Genomic DNA, 13,137 nt, shown 5'->3' on the forward strand with positions numbered 1-13,137 from the left:
GAATCTAAGGATTAGGAACTTAGAGAAGTAATTGGAACTCTCATATAATGTTACTTGCAATTGTAAGCTGGTAAAGCTATTTTGAATTACTCTATGGATCTCTTTGCTAAGGATGATTATGTACATAACCCTTGACTTAGCAATCTTTCTTCTAGGTGTACACCCACAAGTGTATGCATATTTTTACCAATAGAAGTGTAGAACCATAAGAGTCCAAAACTATAAATACATTAAATCTCACCCAATAATAAAATGGATAAGTATAATATGGGAACTTCACACAATGAAATGTGAAGCGGTAAAATAGAATAGACTAATCCCAACAAGAAGGATGGGATTCTGAACATAATGTTGAGTGAAAGAAGCCAAATACAAAAGAGTACGCATTCTTTATAATTGTCTTTACATAAAGGTCAAAACATGGGTAAAATGAATAAGGTGGAATCCAGGATAACATTACCTTTGTTGGAGTTGCTTACTAGAAGAAGGCTTGGGAGAGTCTTCTTGGAGTGCCACTAATGATCTGTGTATCGACCTACGTGGTATTGTCCCTAGTATGTTCACTTTGTAAAAATCCATCAAAGCTATACTTAAAATCTACTTTTTTGTTCTTTATTCATATCATAATAACCTGATCTACAACAAAGGAGTCTATATGAGGAGAATAATTAAGAATAATTGTAACGGATCAGGGGAGAGATAATATAGGCTTGAATTAAGGTAGTTGCAGTGGAAATGTAAATCATTAGGAAGAACTAGTGACAGGTCTTTTTGACTAACTGTATCTCAGATAACAAAGAGGGAGCTTTCAATGGGTATGTTGGTCCCTTGTATCTATCCTTAATCTACTCGTATAGGCTCAGTCTTTCATTGTAACTGTTAGAGAAAGATACATTAATTAAGGCAGCAAATAGCTAAAAGTATAATACTAAACTAATTCATAAAATATACCAGAAAAATGTGCTTTTCTATTTGCCAAACATTAAACTCCATAATCAGCAGGCTCACCAGAAAAACCAGTAAAGCAACGTAGATTTACATGAATAATAAGTTAATTTTATAGCCTATGATATGGCCAGCAAGAGATAGATCAGGTCTTTAGTTCCAAAGAAATTCTTGAATTCACAGAGATAGATGTTTTCTATATAACTGTGGGGACTGGTAGAATGCACCTCCCAGACCCTCTACTGGTTTTTACTGCATAATTTTGCATAGTGCAGTGATCCTCGGGAAGCTGTACATTGTGTTTTAGTGGACCTGACAGTAGGCCCATCATATCCTCTTTGATTGGAACCTGCCCCTCTGTAACCACATCTTCCCTTTCCCAGGTCTTACTAGCCCTCATAATGATCTTCTGTTTACCTAAAAGCTGCTAAACTCTTTCCTTCTTTTAATTTTCTGAAAGAGCTGTTGTATTTAAAGTATTATCCTCTAAGTACGGGATAGCTGCCTTCCTTTTGTTTCCAGATTTTATCCAAAATGTTATCTAATTTAAAACACCTTAAATGGCCAAACATTTTAGAATAATTCCACATTTTTCTCAATGTCATGAATTGTTTTCCCCCATAAACAACTCTAATGTTCCAAGCCTCCTTGTGTCCACATATTTTGCAATGACACCTGATCTTTCTTCGATCATGAGTTAGAATCCCTATCCCCACCTTATGAATCTGAGTTGATCTTGCTTTGACCAATAGAATGTGGAGGAAACGACAGGGTATTAGTTTTGTGCACAGTCCACAAGAATCTCTCCAGTGTTGTGAATAAGCCCAGAATAGCCTGCTAGATGATAAAAAACACAGCATGGCCATCTGTCAGACCAGATGTCAAACATTTTCTATGGCCATTCCATATCAATCGCTGCTAGTCACCTTACCATAGTCACATTAGCATTCTCAATTGAGATAAACTGAGCTTAGTCACATCAGCAGAACAGTCCCAGTGAATCATAACTTACATGTAATAACAAATGCTTACTTTAGGCCACTAAGTTTGGAGGAAATTTATTATTCAATAATAAAAAAAAAATGATATAAACAACTATTTTATTTTTTATTTGAGTATATATCACTACCTCATAATTTAATTATTGGTTAATTTCATCACTGACTTAAATGAACTTCAGAAAGGGGTATAATTGTCTTTTTCTTTTCTTTTTTCTTTAATATATTTTCATTGATTTCAGAGAGGAAAGGAAGGGGAGAAATAGAAACATCAATGATGAGAGAGAATCATCAATTGGCTGCCTCCTGCATGCTTTCCAGTGGGGATTGACCCGGCAACCTGGACATGTGCCCTGAGCAGGAATCCAACCTGTGACCTCCTGGCTTATAGGTCGACGCTCAACCACAGAGCCACGCTGGCTGGGCCATTGTCTTTTTCAAAGATTTATTCACAGTCGACATCATCTATATCTATATTTATAACAATACCTATATTTTTATCTATCTTTGTGAAGGAATGATTTCAAAGAATATTCAGAAAAATAGTATCATAATTTAACTTACTCTGAATATGTGTGCTTCTGATACATTTTGTTTATTTATTTCATTTTTGATATGTTTTTTTAAAAAAGAACATTAAATCCTATTAATAAAAGCCTGTGTGGTCATCACACCTTCATGCTGTGATGCCCTCACACCACAATGAGCGATCACCAGGAGGCTGTGTGCGCAACAGGCTTGCTGGTGGACGGAGGCTTGACAATGAATGCGCGGTGCGGAGGCAGGTCCCTCAGCTCCATGCAGCGAGGCCTAGGGGTCCCCGGCTCTGCACGGCACAGAGGCAGGACCCCGGCTCTGGCCTACCTCTTTGGGGCAATCCATTGAGGAGCCCCAGATGAGTGGGCAGGGTCTACCTCTTTGGAGTGATCGATCACGAGGCTTCTGCACTGTGAGAGGGCACAGGCCAGACTGGTGGACCCCCCAACCCTTGTGTTTATAAATTTCATGCACTGGGCCTCTTGTTTATTATAAAACATCAATTTATTCTTAAAATAAAATTATTATAAAAATCAAATACAACCCTGACCGGTTTGGCTCAGTGGATAGAGCGTCAGCCTGAGGATGCAAGGGTTTCAGGTTCAATTCCAGCCAAGGGCATGTACCTTGATTGTGGGCACATACCCAGTGGGGCGTGTGCAGGAGGCAGCTGGTCGATGTTTCTCTTTCATCGATGTTTCTAACTCTCTATCCCTCTCCCTTCCTCTCTGTAAAAAATCAATAAAATATATTTTTTAAAAAATCAAATACATTGTAATGATAATTATAAATTGGTTACATTCTTGTATTAAAAGATACTAACAAACTTTGAAGAACATAAAAAATTGACTGTATAAAGCATATAAAGAACAGAGCTAAAATGTAATTTGGAAAGAAAAATATGATAATTGTGTCAAAGGTATGTCAGAAATTGTAAATGTAAATATGCTAAGATAAAAAAATGACATCAGAAAAATATTATTTAAAGAAAGCTGTTAAATGAAACAAACAGAATCATTGCATTTTGAAGAAGAATATAAAGTACTATTAATATTTAACATTGTGAGCATTTTTGGACAAATTACACAAAATTACAATTTAAAAAGCAGTATTTTGAAAAAATATAAAGAGAAAAATGCCCCCAAAAGAGTTAATTATATTATTTTTTTGAAATAAATAATATTAACAATATTTAAGTTAATAAATAGATTCTTATATATGAATATTTAAACAAAGATTAATTATGAAGAAAAGAAATTAAAGAGTTATGTGTTTGCAGTAACACTTTTAAGACAAAAAGATATAAAGAAATAAAACAACTCAATAAGGAAAAGTAATGAAAATGGACTATTTAAAAAATTTTAAAGATAAAAAGAAAATAAATCACAAGGCAAGAATAAACTTAAAAAACTGATAAAAATGAACTATAGCAAACAAACTAATGGGATGTAGTAAATATATATATGTAAGTAAAACTTATAATCTTAAATGTTTTAAAATAAAACAAAATTCTTATAATCTAACATCCAACTAAATGTCCAAGAGAATAGGTAGTAAAAGTCTTAAAAATAAATTGGTATACTTATAACAGAAAAAAAGCCATGGGGTAATTAAAAAATACAAATCCAGAAAATAGATCTTCTAAAGATGGAAAATATTAGAAACAATTTTTACAAACAAAATAATGGATAACTATAATGGATAACTAACAAAAAATTACAAATGCATGGCAATATCAATGAGTAATATGCTATAGAGGTGTAAATTAAATAATTTTCAGAAACAAAAGAGAATTATGTCAGTTTGCCAATGAATTTTAAAATTACAACACACTGCAGAATGTTCTAAGAAAATATAATTCATCAAAGGTGAATCAATAATAGAAATAAAATTCAAATATATCACTATTAAATGAGAATAACAACCAATACAACAAAAAATTATCTGATACAGATATTAATGTGCTTTATATGAGATTTCCATAATTTTAGGCAATAGATTAAACCTGCATTATTAAAATTGTTTCAACACACAGAGTAGTTAAAATAATTCCTCACTACTTTTTTTGTCATCATGTACCTTATAAACTTGCAGAGAAAAACATTTTCAAAAACAGATAAAACTCTGTATAATATTCCTTTGAATTAAATTAAGTATCATGTAAAAATAAATATACCAAGATTAACTTGTGTTTATCCTCAAAATTTAAAGATTATCCTATTAGGAAACTCATTAGCTACACATTAGATTAAAATAATCTAAAAATAGATTTAATACAATTCGACATTCATTCCTAGCCAAATAAACAAAACCAGAACAGGCTATTTCTCCAACATAATAAAATAAGTCATATCAAACAAAAGCAGTAGTCATAGATAATATTTAAATATGCTACTGGCAAAATATCAAGAACAAGACTTTTAATTTCTACTCTCACCCTAAATTAATGACAGAAGAAAACAAAATAATAAATATTTAAAAACAAGAAGAAACATTTTAATGTTTTATATTTAATTGCCTACCTGAACAGCTCAAAAACAGAATTTGAAAATATAGGTAGGTTTCAAATGTTTTAAATACAACTTTCTTAAAATAAACAATCACCTATACAGATGACACTAAATGATAATTAACAAAAGGTACCGAAAATAAATAATAAATTCCATGACATCTGTAAGTGTTCTATATAAATAGAATAGGAAATTAACTGATGGTCAAAATTATTTCAATATCTATACTAATAAAAGGGTAATATGCTAATTAGACCAGGTTGATGGGACATCTTCTGGTCATCCGGTCCTCCTTTCAGACAAAGCCACGGTGGCAGGAGCCAAGGCATAGGCTGTTAGAGGCAATCACGCCGGCAGGGGAGCAGTTAGGGGCAATTAGGCCACCAGGGGAGAGCAGTTAGGGGCCATCAGGCCAGCAGGGGATGGTAGTGAGGGGTGATCAGGCCAGCAAGGGAGGGTGGTTAGGGGCGATCAGGCCAGCAGGGGAGGGCAGTTAGGGGCAATCAGGCCGGCAGACAAAGGTGGTTAGGGGCAATAAGGCAGGCAGGCAGAGGAGTTAGGGGTGATCAGGCAGGCAGTCAGGCAGGTGAGCAGTTTGGAGCCAACAGTTCCAGATTGGGAGAGGGATGTCCCAGATTGGAGAGGGTGCAGGCCAGGCTGAGGGACCCCCTCCCCCATCGTGCACAAATTTCATGCACCAGGCCTCTAATATATATATATATCCATCCATCCAATATGCTAAGTGTCAGTCCGGGTAATGATGTCACATAATAATTTCTGCCTTCCTCTCCCTAGCAACTAGCCTACTTGGAATTTCTTCAGCCCAGGAACACAACTTACTTTATAGCCAGATGGAAACATTTTATATGTAACCAAATGTCTGAGAAGAATTTTTCCCATGCCTCATCTCATTTGATCCTCACAGAAGTCCTGGAGTAGGTAAATAGGAGACTTGGTGGAATCCTATTTCCTTTTCATTAGCCCAAAACTGGAGATTTAGAAAGCTTAGAAACTTGACCCTACTGAAAAGAAGTAAGAAATGGTGGACCTTGAAAATGACTTCAGGTTTTCTCACTACACAGAATATAGTCAAACACTGCTACAGTTAAATATTTTACCATTTGTTCTCCCTGCATGATCTATAGTAATAATCTGCTTTGTGTTAATATTTACTGCCTTGTTGCTGGAAATTATCTGAAAGAAAAGTTGAGGTGCTTCACTGGGCTAGAAAAAGTTTAGCTAAATCAGAAAGCAGGTCTAATTAAGCAAGTTATTGTATATCTATAAAAGGCTAAGTTGACTTGCGCATGTGCGATACATATAAAGCTCTCGCTGGTGCCAATCACATGCATGTTTTTCCATCTGTCATTGTCAATTGTGAATTTGGTTGACACCTCTATTATAGAGAAAGGGCAAATAGCAATATTAAAATATTTCTTCTAATTTATTTCCTTTCAATGTGTACGAATTCATGCACCAGGCCACTAGTATATTCATGAAAACATCTCACTGTCATAGTTAATTATAATATTAATTATATTATTTAATGTCTACATATTAATAAATATGTCATAAAAAACAGGGGAATTTAAGAATAAGCTTAACTTAAATAAGAACAAATATATTAACTATATGTAATACTTTAAACAATAAAGAATTAAAAAAAGAAAGTATAGATTAATACATTTTTTTATATCTAAGTTCACATTACAAAAGTAATTGAAATAGTATTTTACAATGAAAATAATTTTATAACATGATCCAAGTGTAGAAAACATTAAAATGTTTAACTTTTGTAAAATAAGTTTATATACAATTTAGTCATATAAAACTCTGTAAGGAACTATATACATATAAAAATATAATAAGAGTTATCATTAATTGGTAGAAGAACTGTCATCTCATGTCTTTTCTACATGATTTAAAGTAATAGATTACTTATATGTTTTTAGATAAGGTTCCTGGCATCCAATTATGCTGGTTCATATGCAAAACTACTGAAGTAAAATGCATAAAGAGTCTGTGGAAGGCAAGGGTGGGTGGGAAGAGATCAACCAAAGAACTTGTATGCTTATATGCATAACTCCTGGATACAGACAATAAGGTGGTGAAGGCCTAGGGTGGGGGAAGGGGACTAGAAGTTTTCAATGGGGAAAGAGGAGGACATATGTAATACTTTCAACAATAAAGATTTTTTAAAATGCATAGAGCCTTGTGTAACTTGTGAAAAATAATCTTTATAGACAATTTATATTACAAAGCTACAATCAAATAGCTAAGACTTAAATCAGTTTGTTCTAGTCTTAGCCTCCTGTTCATTCCAATATCTGTCTATATACATATATGTTTCGAGACAAAGAATATGAGGTGCAGCCTCAGAAGGCATGATGCCAGCTTGGGACTGGGGAAAGGGACTGTCTCTATGGAGTCAGTAGCTAGGGACTTGATGTCTGATAAAGAAAACTATATCAAGTAAGAAAAATATTCAAAGGAGGAATTAAATATTTTTAAGACCTAGGTGCTGATATCATACAATGTCTTTATGACCCACCCAGTGCCCCACCTACAATAATTACTGATGCAGGCTTGCTTAGGTTCCAAAGTGAGGGCTTATAATCAATTCAGATTAGTGGAAATAACATTGACACTGCTGTCCTTGATCAGAAGTTAGAAGTTAGCGTAAACAATAATGTGGGTCCCCCTTCTGTGCACTATTGCCCCTCTGATAGTAATTATCTTTTTAATGATGTGTGATCATTTTTTAAGATAGAGGTTAACATTTAAAAGTAGGCAATATTATTCGCAATGCTTTCTTTTTCAAGTATAAGACCTCATTAAATTTTTAATGTTTATTTTTTATATTTATTTTTAAATTATAGTTCACATACAATGTTATATTAGTTTCAGGTATACAACATAGTGATTAGACATTTATATACCCTATGAAGTGATCACCCTGATAAATCTAGTACCCACCTGACACAATACACTTTGAAAATATATATACACTCCTATGTTCATTATAACATTATTTACAATGGCCAAGGTCTGAAAGCAGCCAAAGTGTCCATCAATGGATAAAGATGCAGTACATAAATTCAATGGAATATTAGCCATAAAAAGAATGAAATCTTGCCATTTGCGACAACATGAATGGACTTAGAGTATTTTGCTCAGTGAAATAACTCAGACTGAGAAGGACAAATACCACATGATTTCCCTTACATGTGGAATCTACAAAACAAAATAAAGGTCCTCATAATTTAATGTAGGAAAATTAATTCAAAATGAGATTCATAAAGAGAAAAAGATAATTACCTAGAATTGGGTTGTAATAAATCTTCCTTTTGTAAGCAATAAGGCAAGTTAGAGGAAAACTATACAAACACTGATGTAAGGTGTGAATATAAATGTTTCTGATTATGTTAGTGGAAAATTTTATATATATATATATATTCATTAGTTCTTGCCTTTATAATATTTTGCTATGTGAATAATATTAATAGACTGTGACCATTGGGCCATGAATTTTGAAATGAAGAGTAATAAATGTTTTCTTTTAAAATTATTTTTTAAAATTTCTGCTTATGGAAAATATATACCAATATAGAAAATTTGAAATATCTAGCAATACAATAAGACTCACTTTTGATCAGACTCCCATTAGAAGTATAACACAATAGTCTTTTTATTTGCTTCTGCTAGGCCCTTCCTGCCAGCCTCCCTGCCTCCCTTCCTCCCTACCTTTCTTTCTTAATTAATTTATTCCTTATTCCTTTCTCCCTTTTATTCTTTGTTCCTTTATCTTAACTTTTTTTATGTACAAATCAATCTATTATCAATCTAGCTTCCTTTCTTTTAAGATATGTATAGTTAATATATTGTATATGTGGCATTCAAAATCGTTTCATATCATGACCATTTTTAAACATCAATATTTGTTATGAATATAACCTTGAATGGCTATGTCATACTGAAAAGTGTATAATTAAACCATACCATTAATGTTGGCCCCACATCTTTTTTTATACAAATGTTTTAAAACTACTTCTCATTCTTCTATTTTAAATTTTCTTTTTCTTTTTTTCTTTTTATTTATTTTTTTATTGATTTCACAGAGGAAGGGAAAAGGAAAGAGAGATAGAAACATCAATGATGAGAGAAAATCATTCACTGGCTGCCTCCTGCATAGCCCCACAATGGGGACTGAGCCCACAACCTGGGCCTCTGCCCTGACCAGGAATTGAACTGTGACCTCCTGGTTTATAGGTCAATGCTCACCTACTGAGGTATGCTGGCTGAGCTTTAATTTTATTTTTCAAATACAGTTCAATATTATTTCATACTAGTTTCAATTGTATAGCATAGTGATCAGACAATAATGTAATAATTTACAAAGTGACCCAATATTTCCAGTACCCACCTGACACCATATTTAACTATTACAATATTATTGACTGTATTCTCTATGCTGTAATTTACATCCTTATGACTATTTTGTAACTACCAATCTGTACCTCTCAATACCTTCACCTTTTTCATCCAGTCCCCCAACCTCTCTTCCCTCTGGAAACCATCAGTTCTCTTTCTTTTGTTATAGAACAATGTCAGAATTTCTGTCTTCGAAATGATTTATAAATATTGTATACATCCATGAAAGAATATTTAGAATCATTTTCTGAATATACATACAAACATTACCTCAACATATAATTTAGTTTGTGTTTAATTATTATGTGTTTATGTGTATGTTTATAAAGTTTAGATGTTCTAAAAGGGGCATCTCTTTCATGGAAAGATAATATTAATCAATTATACTTTTAAGACATTATGAAGATCAATATAATATACCCTCAAATAACTATTTTCAGCTATTTTTTCTGTAATTTTTCCAAATTGTGTCTTCCTGACCACAGAGAGTAAAAAATAGATTCAACTATATGATCCTAGTAGAATTATTGTGAAATGAAATAGCTAATATAAATAACTAAATGTTTTTCTCATATTCTTATCTGCCAAATAAATGTTGTAAAGCTAGCAGAAAAAAAAAATCATCTCTGGGGTCATAGGCAGCAAAATAAATACTATAATTTGGGATATAGGGGTTATTTACAAATCAACACTAAAATAGAGTGTTTGACCCCAAAACTGCAGAATATACATCCTTCTCAAGTGCACTTGGGTCATCCTAAAAGATAAACCACATGTTAAGATATAAAACAAGTCCTAACTGGTTTTGCTCAGTGGATAGAGCGTCAGCCAGCGGACTCAAGGGTCCCAGGTTCGATTCTGGTCAAGGACATGTACCTTGGTTGAGGGCAAATCCCCAGTAGGGGGCATGCAGGAGGCAGCTGATCGATGTTTCTCTCTAGTCGATGTTTTTAACTCTCTATCCCTCTCCCTTCCTCTCTGTAAAAAATCAATAAAATATATTTAATAAAATACAAAACAAGTTTCTACAAGTTCAAGAAGATTAAAATCATATCAAGCATATCACAGTAGAATGAATTTAGAAATCAACTATAGTAAAATCACTAAAAAACATTCAAACAATGCAGCTAAATAGTATGATATTAAACATTGAATGGGCTACCAACAAGATCAAGAAATACATAAAAAACTTCCTGTAAACAAAGGAAAATGAACATACAACAACCCCAAATCTCTGGGACATCGCAAAAGCAGTCCTAACAGGGAAGTCTGTAGCACTACAGACCTACCTCACAAAACAAGAAAAAAGGATAATAAATTATTTAACCCTACAACTTAAAGAACTAGAAAGAGAAGAATAAGCAAAGCACAAAATAAGTAGAAGGAATAATATAATAAAAATTAGAGCAGAAATAAATGACATAGAGACTATAAAACAATACAAAAGATCAATGAAATCAAGAGTTGGTTCTTTGAAAAGATAAACAAGATTGATGAACCTCTAGCCAGAATCATCAAGAAACAAAAAGAGAGAACCCAAATAAATAAAATAAAAAGAAGCAGTGAAGTAACAACTGACACCACAGAAATACAAAGATTGTAAGAAAATACTATGAACAACTATATGCCAAAAGCTGGACAATGTGGATGAAATGGACAAATTCCTAGAAAAATACAATCTTCCAAAACTCAATCATGAAGAATCAGAAAACCTAAATAGCCCCATAATAACTGATGAAATTGAAGCATTAATAATAATAATTAAAAAAACTACCAGCAAACAAAACCCCTGGACAGATTTACAGGGGGATATTACCAAACATTCAAAGAAGAACTAACACCTATCCTCCTCAAACTATTCCAAAAACTCCAGGAGAAAGAAGCACTTGCAAGCTCCTTTTATGAGGCCAGCGTTATCCTAATCCCAAAACCAGATAAAGACAGTACAAAGAAAGAGAATTACAAGTCAGTGACCCTGATGAACATAGATGCTAAAATCCTCAACAAAATATTATCAAATCATATCCAGCAATGTATTAAAAAGATCACACACCATGACCAAGTGGGGATGATTCCAGGGATGCAAGGCTGGTACAATATTCACAAATAAATAAACATGATACATCGCAAAAACAAATTGAAAGACAAAAATCACATGATCATATAAATAGACACTGAAAAAGCATTTGACAAAACCCAGCACCCATTTCTGATAAAAATTCTCAGCAAAATTGGAAGAGAGGAATTATACCTCAACATAATATGACAAAACTACAGTCAATATCATACTCAATGTGCAAAAACTAAAACTATTTTCCTTAAGAGCAGGAACAAGACAGAGATCTCTGCTTTCATCACTTTTTTTAAATTTTTTTATACATCTTATTGATTTTTTACAGAGAGGAAGGGAGAGGGATAGAGAGTTAGAAGCATCGATGAGAGAGAAACATTGATCAGCTGCCTCCTGCACACTCCCCACTGGGGATGTGCCCGCAACCAGGGTACATGCCCTTGACTGGAATCGAACCTGGGACCCTTGAGTCCGCAGGCCGACGCTCCAGCCACTGAGCCAAACGGGTTAGGGCAGCTTTCATCACTTTTATTCAACATAGTACTAGAAGTGCTAGCCACAACGATAAGACAAGAGAAAAACATAAAAGGCATCAAAATTGGAAAGGAGGAAGTAAAACTGTCAGATAACATGATATCATACATAGAAAACTCTAAAGACTCCACCAAAAAACTACTAGATTTAATAAAGAAATTCAACAATGTAGCAAGATACAAAATTAACATTCATACATTGATAGCATTTTTATACACCTAAATGAGTTCTCAGAAAGATAAACTAAACAAACAATACCATTTGCTATTGCAACAAAAACAAAAAACAAAAACTGAGATACTTAGGAATAAACTTAACCAAGGAAAACTACAGGATGTTGAAAAAAGAGATAGATGAAGATATAAACACGTGGAAGAATATACTGTGTTCATGGGTTGGTAGAATTAACTTCATTAAAATGTACATATTACCCAAAACAATCTGTAAATTCAATGCAATCCCTATTAAAATACCAACTGCATATCTCACAGATCTAGAACAAATACTCCAAAAACGTATATGGAATAAAAAGAGACCCTGAATACCCACCATAATCTTGAGAAAGAACAAAGTTTGGCCCTAGCTGGTTTGGCTCAGTGGATAGAGTGTCAGCCTGCGGACTGAAGGGTCCAGATTCGATCCCAGTCGAGGGCACATGCAGGGGTTGTGGGCTTGATCCCCACTAGAGCGTATGCAGGAGGCAGCCAGATCAATGATTCTCTCTCATCATTGATGTTTCTATCTCTCTCTTCCTCTCCCTTTCTCTCTGAAATCAATAAAAATGTTAAAAAAAAATTTAATTAAAAAAAAGAACTAAGTTGGAAGAATTACAATACCAGATATCAAGTTATACTACAAAGCCACTGTACTCAAAAATAACATGGTATTGTCACAAGAAGAGGCATATAGATTATTGGAACATAACAGAGATCCAAGAAATCTATCCAAGTCATTATGCTCAATTAATATTTGACAAAGGAGGCAAGAACATACAATGGAGTCAAGACAGTCTCTTCAATAAATGGTGTTGGGAAAATTGGACAGATATATCCAGATAATGAAACTAAGACCACCAAGAATATTCTTACCATACACAAGAATAAACTCAAAA

The sequence above is a fragment of the Myotis lucifugus genome, unplaced genomic scaffold, assembly GCF_000147115.1.
Source record: "Myotis lucifugus unplaced genomic scaffold, Myoluc2.0 scaffold_67, whole genome shotgun sequence".
NCBI lineage: Eukaryota > Metazoa > Chordata > Mammalia > Chiroptera > Vespertilionidae > Myotis > Myotis lucifugus.